Source organism: Chelonoidis abingdonii, chromosome 6, assembly GCF_003597395.2.
Source record: "Chelonoidis abingdonii isolate Lonesome George chromosome 6, CheloAbing_2.0, whole genome shotgun sequence".
Classification (NCBI taxonomy): Eukaryota; Metazoa; Chordata; order Testudines; family Testudinidae; genus Chelonoidis; species Chelonoidis abingdonii.
In genome coordinates this window covers 117,014,527-117,024,923 of record NC_133774.1, presented here as the reverse complement: position 1 = coordinate 117,024,923, position 10,397 = coordinate 117,014,527, and positions in this window count along the sequence as shown.

Genomic DNA, 10,397 nt, shown 5'->3' with positions numbered 1-10,397 from the left:
ATGGGTCACTTGCTGGTGGATTCTCTGCAGCTTGAGGTCTTCAAACCACAATTTTGAGGACTTCAATAACTCAGTCATGGGTTAGGGGTTGTTATAAAAGTGGATGGGTAGGGTTCTGTGGCCTGCTTTGTGCAGGAGGTCAGACTAGATGATCATATTGGTCCCTTCTGACCTATGAGTCTATGAGTCTATGAGTAAGAAAAATAGGACAACAGGTTGCAAGGCAGTCTTCCGCACCATTTCCCAGCCTGACTGTGCATAGTATGCAACCAGCTCTGGAAATGGTCCAAAAGGCACATGATATGTCTCTCTTTGGGTGACGACTGTTGCCTTTTGTGCCTTCTTTATTCAGACTAATGTTCTGTTCAATTTGCTCCTCTTTCCTAGGGTATTTCTGGGTCCTTTTCCCCCCTTCTCCATGAAGATCATCCACTATTTCTATTCTTTGTTATTCCTGTTGACTGTGCCCCTGAACACAAAAGGTCAGTAAAGACGACTTGCAAGTGTTAACGGAAATAACCAATGTTGTGCACTATACAAGGGGCACTTAAAAAAGAGGCAGCGTTCGGGGAAAAAAATAGTACCCCCAGAATGCTAAAGTCAGAGTTAGACGGCTAGTTGCACATTTGTTCCCTTTCTGGTCTCTCTGAATGCATCCCTTCAGGTTTCTTTGCCTATCCAGGGCAACTGTGGGTCAATGTGATTACCCATTAAGTCCTATTGGATTCAGGTACCTGTGGTTCTTCCCTTCAGGAGTCTGTGACAACTGGCGAATACTGTGATCAGACAGTCTTCTGAAAGCAAAGCAGTGTTTAACCTCAAAGGTAGGAGTAAAGCATGATGATGCAAGGATTTTAAAACATTTAAGAGTTTATGTGCATGTCTATGCATATCTATCAACTGATGGAAATCTAGGCAAGTTTCTTCAGACACTCCAGCAGGTGTCTGTGTGTGTCAGTCTTTTCCCCTTGAACATCTCCCCAATAACTGTCTCCCCCTCCACCCCCCCTATAGAGTGAGTCATTTTTTATCCAGTCAGAGTCCTTTGTTTTCTCAGTTTCCAGGCTTTGGGGCCCTGTTGTCATAAAACAGTTTGGTAGGCTCAGTGGAAGGTTGAGCCAATCTCATTGGGGCCAGCTGCTCTCCCTTGTCCTGTAAAAATACCCCAAGTGTTTTCTGCGGGAAAGGGAGTGCCTTATGTGGAGTTAATGTTTTCCCTTCCTCTTGTTTCCCCAGCTGCCCAGGATAGCCGTACAGCAAACATCCCCCAAAGTACTTATTAGACCAGCTCCACATCCATCATAGTTACTGCAAAGAGTGAATCTTTGGCCTAGTGTAAGTATAAGAGGCAAAATGTTAACTTGTACAGAAAGAACTTGTACAGAAAGAACATGTGCTGTGTACTATGAATTGCCAGTTTTACTGAGAAGGAGTGTCCCCTTTGTTCTCTGAAATGTATCTTTTCAAATACTAACCTCCCTTTTTCTCCTCCCGCAGGTGCAAATGTTTCAACATGGCCCCTATCTATTCCATCCCAGAGGCTGGTCCAGATTAGAAGGCGGAAAAAACTAACTCAGGACGACATGTTCGGTGAGCTCATGCAGTCCTCCAGCACTGATAGGGCCCAGCTGAATGCATGGAGGCAATCAATTGCGGAGTCCCGGAAAACATTACAGGAACATGAAGAGAGGAGGGACGTGCATGATGAGAGCAGGCAGGATGCTATGGTCAAGCTCATGAGGGAGCAAAGTGATCTGCTGTGCCGTATGGTGGCTCTAATGTGGGAAAGGCAGCAAGACCACAGACTGCTGCTTCAGCCTCTATATAACTGCCCTCCCTCCTCCCAAGTGCCATACCCTCCTCACCCAGACACCCAAGAACACAAGCGGGGAGGCTACGGAGACCCACACACTCAACCCCAGAGGATTGCCCAAGGAGCAGAAAGCTGGCATATGCGAACTTTTTGTTTTGGTTTCTGGGCTTGTCCTTCCCTCCTCCTCTACCCCCCTAACCCAATACCCCTCTCTCCCCCAATCTACCTTCTGATTTCTCTCATTGTGTTGTGCAACAAATAATAAAGAACAGTTTTTAAATAATTTTGACTTTATTTCCTTTCATATACATATGTATATATAGGGGGTGGGTAACTTCAAGAGAAACAAACATAACTGTCACACCGTACCCTGGCCTGTCATGAAACTGGCTTTCAAAGCTTCTCTGATGTGCAGCATGCCCTACTGCGCTCTTCTAATCGCCCTGTTGTCTGGCTGTGCGAAATTAGCCACCAGGAGAGTTGCCTCAACCTCCCACCCCACCATAAAGGTCTCCCCTTTACTATCACAGATATTGTATAGCACACAACAAGCAGCAATTACAATTGGAATGTTGGTTGTGCTGAAATCTAACTGAGTCAGTGAACTGCGTCAGCACACTTTCAAATGTCCAAAAGCACGTTCTACCACCATTCTGCACTTGCTCAGCCTACAGTTGAACTGCTCCTTACTACTGTCCAAGGTGCCTGAGTACGTCTTCATGAGCCATGGCATCAAGGGGTAGGCTGGGTCCCCAAGGATAACTATAGACATTTCAACATCCTAACAGTAATTTTCTGGTCTGGGAAGTAAGTCCCTTCCTGCAGCTGTTCAATAGACCAGAGTTCCTGAAGATGTGAGGGTCATGCACCTTTCCCAGCCATTCCATGGTGATATGGGTGAAATGTCCCTTGTCATCCACCAGTGCTTGCAGCACCATGGAAAAGTACCCCTTACGGTTTACATACTGGGTGCCCCCGTGTGCTGGGGCCAAGATATGCGTTCCATCTATCACCCTGCCGCAGTTAGGGAACCCTAGTGCATTAAAGCCATCCACAATGGTCTGAACATTTCCTAAAATCACTACACTTGATAGCAGCTGGTCAATGATTGTGCTGGCTACTTGCAGCACAGCAATCCCTACAGTAGATTTGCCCACGCCAAACTGATTCCAAATGACTGGTAGCTGTCAGGCATTGCAAGCTTCCACAGTGCTATGGCCACTCACTTCTCAACTGTGAGGGCTGCTCTCATTTTGGTGTCTTTGGCTTCAGGGCAGGGGCCAGCAAGTCACAAAGTTCCCTGAAAGTGGCCCTACACATATGAAAGTTTCACAGCCACAGGGAATCATCCCAGACCTGCAACACCATGCAGTCCCACCAGTGTGTTCTTGTTTCCCGGGCCCAGAATCAGCGTTCCACTGCATGAACCTGACCCAACGCCACCATGATCTCCCAATCACCTCATGCCGCGCTTCTAGGAAGGTCTGTGTCCATGGCCTCATCAGAATAGTAATCGCACTGTCATCGCTTCCTCGCCTGGTTTTGCAGGTACTGCACATACTACTGGATAATGCGCGAGGTATTTACAATGGTCAAAACTGCAGTAGAGATCTGACCGGGCTCCATGCTTGCTGCGCTATGGCGCCTGCATGGGTAATACTGGAAAAAGGGCACTAAACGTAGGAGGCCTGTTCGGTTCGAGATGGCCAATAAAAGGCGGTAAATGGTTGTCTTCTGTAGCTTTCATGAAAGCTGGGAGCTCGCTAGAGCTGCAAGAGCGGGAGAGCAGCGTTTGCAGTGGAAGCTGTGCGGCTCAGTTCAGTATGGCCAAAAAAACGGCAGGGAATTATTGCCTTCTGTAGCTTCCATGGGAGCCCAGGACCAACAACAAGGAAAAATTAGCTACCAATGCAGGAGCGGGAAAGCAGAGTTTGTGACGGAAGCTGTGCTGCTCAGTTCATGGTAGCCAAAAGAAGGCGCGAAATGGTTAGATAAGAGTAGATAGAAAGACGAGAGGACATGCAAGGTGGATTCATAGTACCAGGAGACAGGTGGTGCACCGTACTGCACCGTCTTCTGGCAGTATGGCATCTGCCATAGCTTTCACAGAGGGAGGAGTGAGTGATGACACACACCCAGAAATACCCGTGAGAATGTTTTTGCCCCATCATGCACTGGGAGCTTAACCCAGAATTCCAATAGGTGGTAGGCACTGTAGGAACTGTGGGATAGCTTCTCACAATGCACTATGTCATTCGATAATAGCCTCGGTACTGTGGACGCAGTCAGCGAAATTCACGCGCTTTAGTGGGGACACACAACACTGAATGTATAAAATCGCTTCCGACAATTTGAATAGATTAAGTTTGAATTAATTTTGTACTGCAGAGGCACCCTTTGTCACATTCTCTTGCACATTGATATAATTCCTTTCATACCAAAGGAACGTTACAGCCTTAGGCCCCAATTCTAAAATCACATTTAACTTTAATTCTTGAATAGTCACAAGGACTTGAAGGGGGTGACTTCATAGATGACCCAGTCATGTTGATAAATCTTAACAGGATTAGGTCCTTATAGTACCATAAGCAAACTATAGTAGAGGTCACTTCATCCATGAGTGACATGGAGTCATCTCTTGGAAGAAATACAAATCTCTGTTTAACTACACAAAAAGGTACTATGCAAGAGTTTAGGCTAAGACAGTGAAGAATACCTCATCCAGTGGAAACTGAAGATGAAATTGTAGGGAGGTATACTAGTGTTACCCATATTGGAACCTAACCAGCTAGAGGTGAACAATCAGGGAGTGAGTGAGATGGGATTATTGTTAACAATAAATTCTATTACTGTAACATCCAAAGCCCACAGCGATAATCCCGTCCCCACTGCGCAAAGTGCTGCACAAGGTTTGGTGGCGTTGGTTTGGATACACATACAAAAAGTCAGCTACTACTCTGAAGCTTTTCCTTTCTTCTCCAAACCTCTTTGGTTTGAAAGTCAGGCTGGAATTCTTTCAGAGCAAATCCCTGATCATGGGGCTGTGTGTGAAATACTTCAACGTGGCATTTTCTGCAAAAGGGCTGGTGCTGCCTCCCTGCCTAAGCCTGAGCTGCACAGTCAATGGCAGTAACCTTTACTTACACAGAATTTAACATAATTGCATCTGATTCTGTATTATCTGTTCTGTTTATATAGCATTATCAGTCTGTTTTGCTGTCCAGCAAGGGAACAACAACAAAATAAATCCATTCCCCAAAGAGCTTATATGTTAAAGAATCCACAATTGCAAATGAAGTCAATGGGATCTTCAGGTGCTGGGCTAGAATGTTTAATGGAATAGGTCTAGTTTCAGAAGGTTTTTCTAAGGTATTTTGTAATGTCTATTTCAGCACTGACGAAAACCTGGTGGCATGGAGGCATGCACAAAAAAATTCAACTGTTCGCCCTTCTAAGATTCAAGTTTAGTTTGAATTTGGAGCAAAGTTTCGGGCTGGCTTTTCTTTTCCCTGAATTAGTTCACCTGTCCCTGTAATCTATACAGATAGGTATGTTTGAGTTTTTCATTTGTGAACTGGCATTTTATGCCAGCTGTTCTCTTTTCCACATGTTCTTTAACCTAGCTGGGGACAGCTGCAACTTGTATTAGGGTGATTGTCCCATTGCAAGTTGAGTAACCCGTATTCAAGAATATGCATCTACTTGCTGTGGGGGAGAAGTAGACAAAGTAGCGTTCAGAGCAAGTAACATTAATAAAAGGGAAAATCTGTGTAATTGCTGCATAATTTATTTCTGGTTAGGGCTTTAAATCAGTATCTATGAAAGTGACAGATTAATTGCAAAATGACTATAATGCAGGAGTAGAAACTTTAGTGTCTTCTGAACTGAGAAGCAGGCTCTGTATACGTTTGCCAAAAACTGATCTACTGCTGATAATGGTGTATCAGTTTGTTATGGCTTATGCTGTTTTGTATTATTGTTATGGTGCACTGGCAGACAGCTACCACACTACGCTTCAGAGGTGGCAGCCTTTTGTTAACTGATTTCTATATAAAGGACCAAATTCTACCTTTTCTTTCATTCATGCAACCCCATTGAATTCAGTGGTGCCACACAGCTCTACTTGGGGGCATAATTTGGATCAAAGTCTGAAATGCTTTGAAATCATTCTTGATTATGTGAAATTAATGTCCATTTGTTATTTGTATATGCACAATGAACAGTACAGTGATCTAGAATTTCTCTTCTCGGTTGAGAATATTACTATCCAAAAGTTACCTCCCAAGATTATGAAAATATCTTCATTTCACTTTACAGCTAGAGGAACCATCAGGAGTGGGCAGACGCTTCCTAACATTGGGGGAGAAGGGGCCCCATGGGCACCCAAACTGTGGCCCCACCCTGCCATGCCACCCTTCCCCCCTCCGAGTTCCCTCCCTTGTGCTACCCTTTCCCTGCCCATTTCTAATGAGGCCCCACTCCCACACCACCTCTTCCCCCCATGACTCCTCTTCCCCCCATCATTCATCCTTACAGTCAGTAAAAAGTGGGAGGGCTATAAAAGTGGTGGGGCCATGGCCTCCTGGCCCCCCCATTCCAGTGCCCCTGAACCAAGCACTCTAAGTTTGAGAATTTAATTTGGAAAATATTTTAAACCTTCCCAATGGGATGAAGCAGTTGAAATATCCAAATGGAAAGTACCTGGATCTTACTTAGTTGCCTATCACTTCTCTGTGTCACCTACCAACCCGTGCTTCCCCAAAGGGAGGCTCTGTGTCAGACTGTTAATGGAGTTAATTATGATTTGGCACTAAATATTTATTAGGGGACTCCAGCCAAGCTCCTGAAACATGAATATATATTGGACTCAAATTAATCAACCTGCTGTAGAGCTGCCCCATGATTTGAAGCCAACTGATGAATCCGGGGTTTGACTAGCATCCCTTATCATTTGAGTCTGCACAAAGCCTGATTTTCCTACACCAGAACTCAGTTGTTACAGCTTTTATCAGCCAACATTTCAGGTCATTCCATGAGTGAGAAGGAACAGAAAGCACACAGGCAGGTATCCTCACTTTAAGAAGGACTGACTGACAAGCAAGAGACAAAGACTGAATTATTAGAGACCATAGAAGGCAAACAAGAGTTGTGCACAGAAAAGAGAATGCCTTCTAGAAGACACTAAGTCAGAAGAGTTAGGAGGGGTGCTAGAAAGAGTGTGAATACACCTGTCTAACACAAGGAGCCAAGTTTACTCCCCTGCTGAATAAGCAATTCCCTAACCCTAACCCTAACCCTAACTCCTCTCCTGAGGGCTGTAATTGGGCCCAAGCCTGGAAGAGAAACAAAGAAGGAAAGCCCTCATACAACTGAAAGAGAGATCATTTAAAGAGCCGAGTAAACTTCATAGTCAGCAAATACCAAAAGGAGATGAAAGACCAAACAAAATAAACGCAATCCTAGCACAAAGGAAAAATAACTTAGAGCAAAAACCAGAGCAAAACCACAGGAAACATAAGAAAAAGAGGAAATAAAGAAGCAAACTCTCTACAAAAGGAAAATAGACACCAACACTTAAATTGCCCATCTACTCTATTGCCCAGATCCTTAGTTGGTGAAAATCTGCAATGACTTCAGTGGGGCTAGGTTGCTTTACACTTGCTGAAACTATCATTCTAAATGTGCCAGTGGACAGTTAGGCACAATCTTGTTCTTATATGCCCGCTTTTGGTTTGTAGTGTCTATGGCCAACATGAATATAGAAATGCATTAGGGGGATTCCATTAAAGGTCACTGTATCTCAACAGAATGAAAAAGTAAAGGAAAAAAATGAGACAAACCTTATGGTAAAGAAACCAAAAAAACAGGAAAGAGAAGGAGAGAGGCAATGAATGTTTAAGGCAGTGGGGAAAAGAAAACTAGGAAAGAAAAGGGGGGAAATCCCATCAGAAACAGACACGTTTTCTCTTTGCCTTTATGATGTTTAATTGTCTGACACTGAGCTTCTACCACCTTTTATCACCTTTATAGCAGCATTTTGCTCTTTTCCAGTTGCATCACTATTTATTTTATTTATGAGGATACACCTTCAAACCATTCAGAATCAGAAGTTAGGGTAGAATTTGCCAGCCAATATATTAAGCAAAGTGCAGCAAAGAAAGCATATTATACCAGTGCTGTGGGATCTGCATTGGCTGTAGGTTGGTTACTTATGAAGTTTAAGGTGGATTTTTTCACCTATAGAATCAAACCCTAAGTGGCTACGGTTTTGATTACTTCTTTCTCTTTGTTATACTACACAGAATATTTTCCATCCAGGGTGCTCAAGCTAACAGTTCCTTCCAGCTATGTATGGACTCAGACAAAAAACAGCTCTGATACATTTCCATGTTCGTTGTAGCCATTTGATATTGAGCTAAACTAGAAAAGCCATCATCTGTATGGACATTGATATCACGTAGAAAAATCAGGCTTGGTGACTTCAACAATGTTATTCAGCTCAAAGATGGTAGTCACAGGTAATATAGGATCATCTCTATAAGAAACCCTTATTTCATCTGGGAACTTGCACATTAGATGGACATACTCCAATAAATTCAGCTTTGGAGTAGTACATCTCCTGCATCAGAGGTCTGGTGCAATCAATAGAGCTACACATCACCTGGCCAGAGACTTCTGGATCAAGAATAGCTCTGCCATTTCACCTATCCTGGTTTAGAAATACATGTGAAGCCAGAAACTTCATACAGTTATGAAGAGCGTTAAATGAAGAGTGCAGTTCCTGTCAGGTGGAACCCTAAACTTCTAGTGGGAAAGATATTAAACATATCAGACTCAGTCTAATAAATCAACTTTACATCAACTCTCCTCCTACCCATCACAAAGGACCCAGTCCCCTCCACAGACCTCTAAAACCGCACTGCTTAACACTGTGTTAGATGGGAATCTGCCTCCCAAGCATCACCTCATAGCCGCTGGTGACATTGCCTCAATTTCACCTCTTCAGGGCTCTTCAATAAACACCACACACAAGCTTCTCTCAATTCAAACACTCTTTCTTAAGGTCTGGGTTTAACAACATGAAAGTTCAACCTAAAACTCAAAAACCCAACATAAAATCTACAAAGTTCAACTCAATTCCCTGCTTTTTACAGGTCACATCTAGCCCTTGCTAGCAGGTGTGTTCTTTTCTTCTCCCCTGGAGTCTGCTCTTTGGAGCTCTTCCTGAGCTTCTGTCGTACCCAATATTTCCTGCCTTTACTAATTGGACTGTTCTTCAAGTGCAAACCCTTCTTCCAGTGAAGGATCTCCTGCAGGAGCTTCCGGCTCACTGTGGCTCTACTGTAGTCACTAACACAGCATCCTCTCTCTGTTTCCTGTTCTTCTCCCTTTGTGGAGACCTGCTGCCTTCGATCAGGCCCAATGTGAGATTTGTTACTGAAGCACAGGTGAGCTAGTTCCCCCTTAAAGGGTCTAGTCTTCCCTATGACAGTTACCTTAAAATAGGCATTAAGAGTCCCACTGCCCTAGTTAAATACATGAAGAGAGATTTCCAGGACAAACTCTTCAAAACCATCTACAATGCAATACCAGCCTCTCCCTGGCTCATGCTGAAAAATAATCTTTATTCACACAGCAACACAACTCCCACTGATGATACTCCACTTGAGTCAGCATGACACATCCTCCACTCCAACTCCATTGAGTCTCGCTCATCCATGGAATTGGGTAGAACACTCCCCCTCACTCCAATCAACCTAATGTTTGCAAAAACAGCCTCTATGGATTTCCTCATTTCAATGGGAATGGATGGCCACTTTGACTTCTCTGACACTGAAGCCAAGGTGAATTTAAGGAGAGAGACCTATACTATCAGAAGTTGCTGTGGTGTATCATTCAGACCAACGGGTATTGTTTTAAATGATTCAGAAATTCTGAGGAAGAAATAGTCACACAGCCACACAAACTTCGGAGATATTTCCATGGGTTTAGAGTCAAATACTGCACTGTGATCTGATGAAATGGGCTGAAGGATCCTTGTGCTTTTTGCTATGTTCAAGCACATAACAAAATAAATGTGACTTCTTCCTTCAGCTCTTGAACACTGTGTTCATAGCAAAAACTGCCATCACCTTGCTTTCGCTGAAGATCAAAATGAAACTTCAAATGCAACTGCTCGAGTGACCTCAAGACACTTTCAATGAGCATGGTCTTCTCTTGATGGCTGCTTATTGTGTACATTCTGTCTACCGTGAACATTACTGTAAGTAGCATGTCACTTTTTGGAAATGAAACAGAGCAGCATCACATGCCTGTAAACTGTCTACAATTCAAGCTTCAAACTGAATAAAAATTCCAATTGATAAAGTGGTTAAAGTTGTGGAAGAGATATAGTTTGGGAAAAAAGGACGAGGCTACATTTCTAAAGGTGTTTGTGTGCCTAAAGATGAAGATAAGCAAGTTTGAAAATCCCACTAGGTGCCTGGGCACCTAAGACCCATTGAAAGCACATAGATGCTTTAGAAAATGCTGCTACGCACCTATATGCCATATCAAGTTGACCCTAAGTGATTTACCTTGTGTC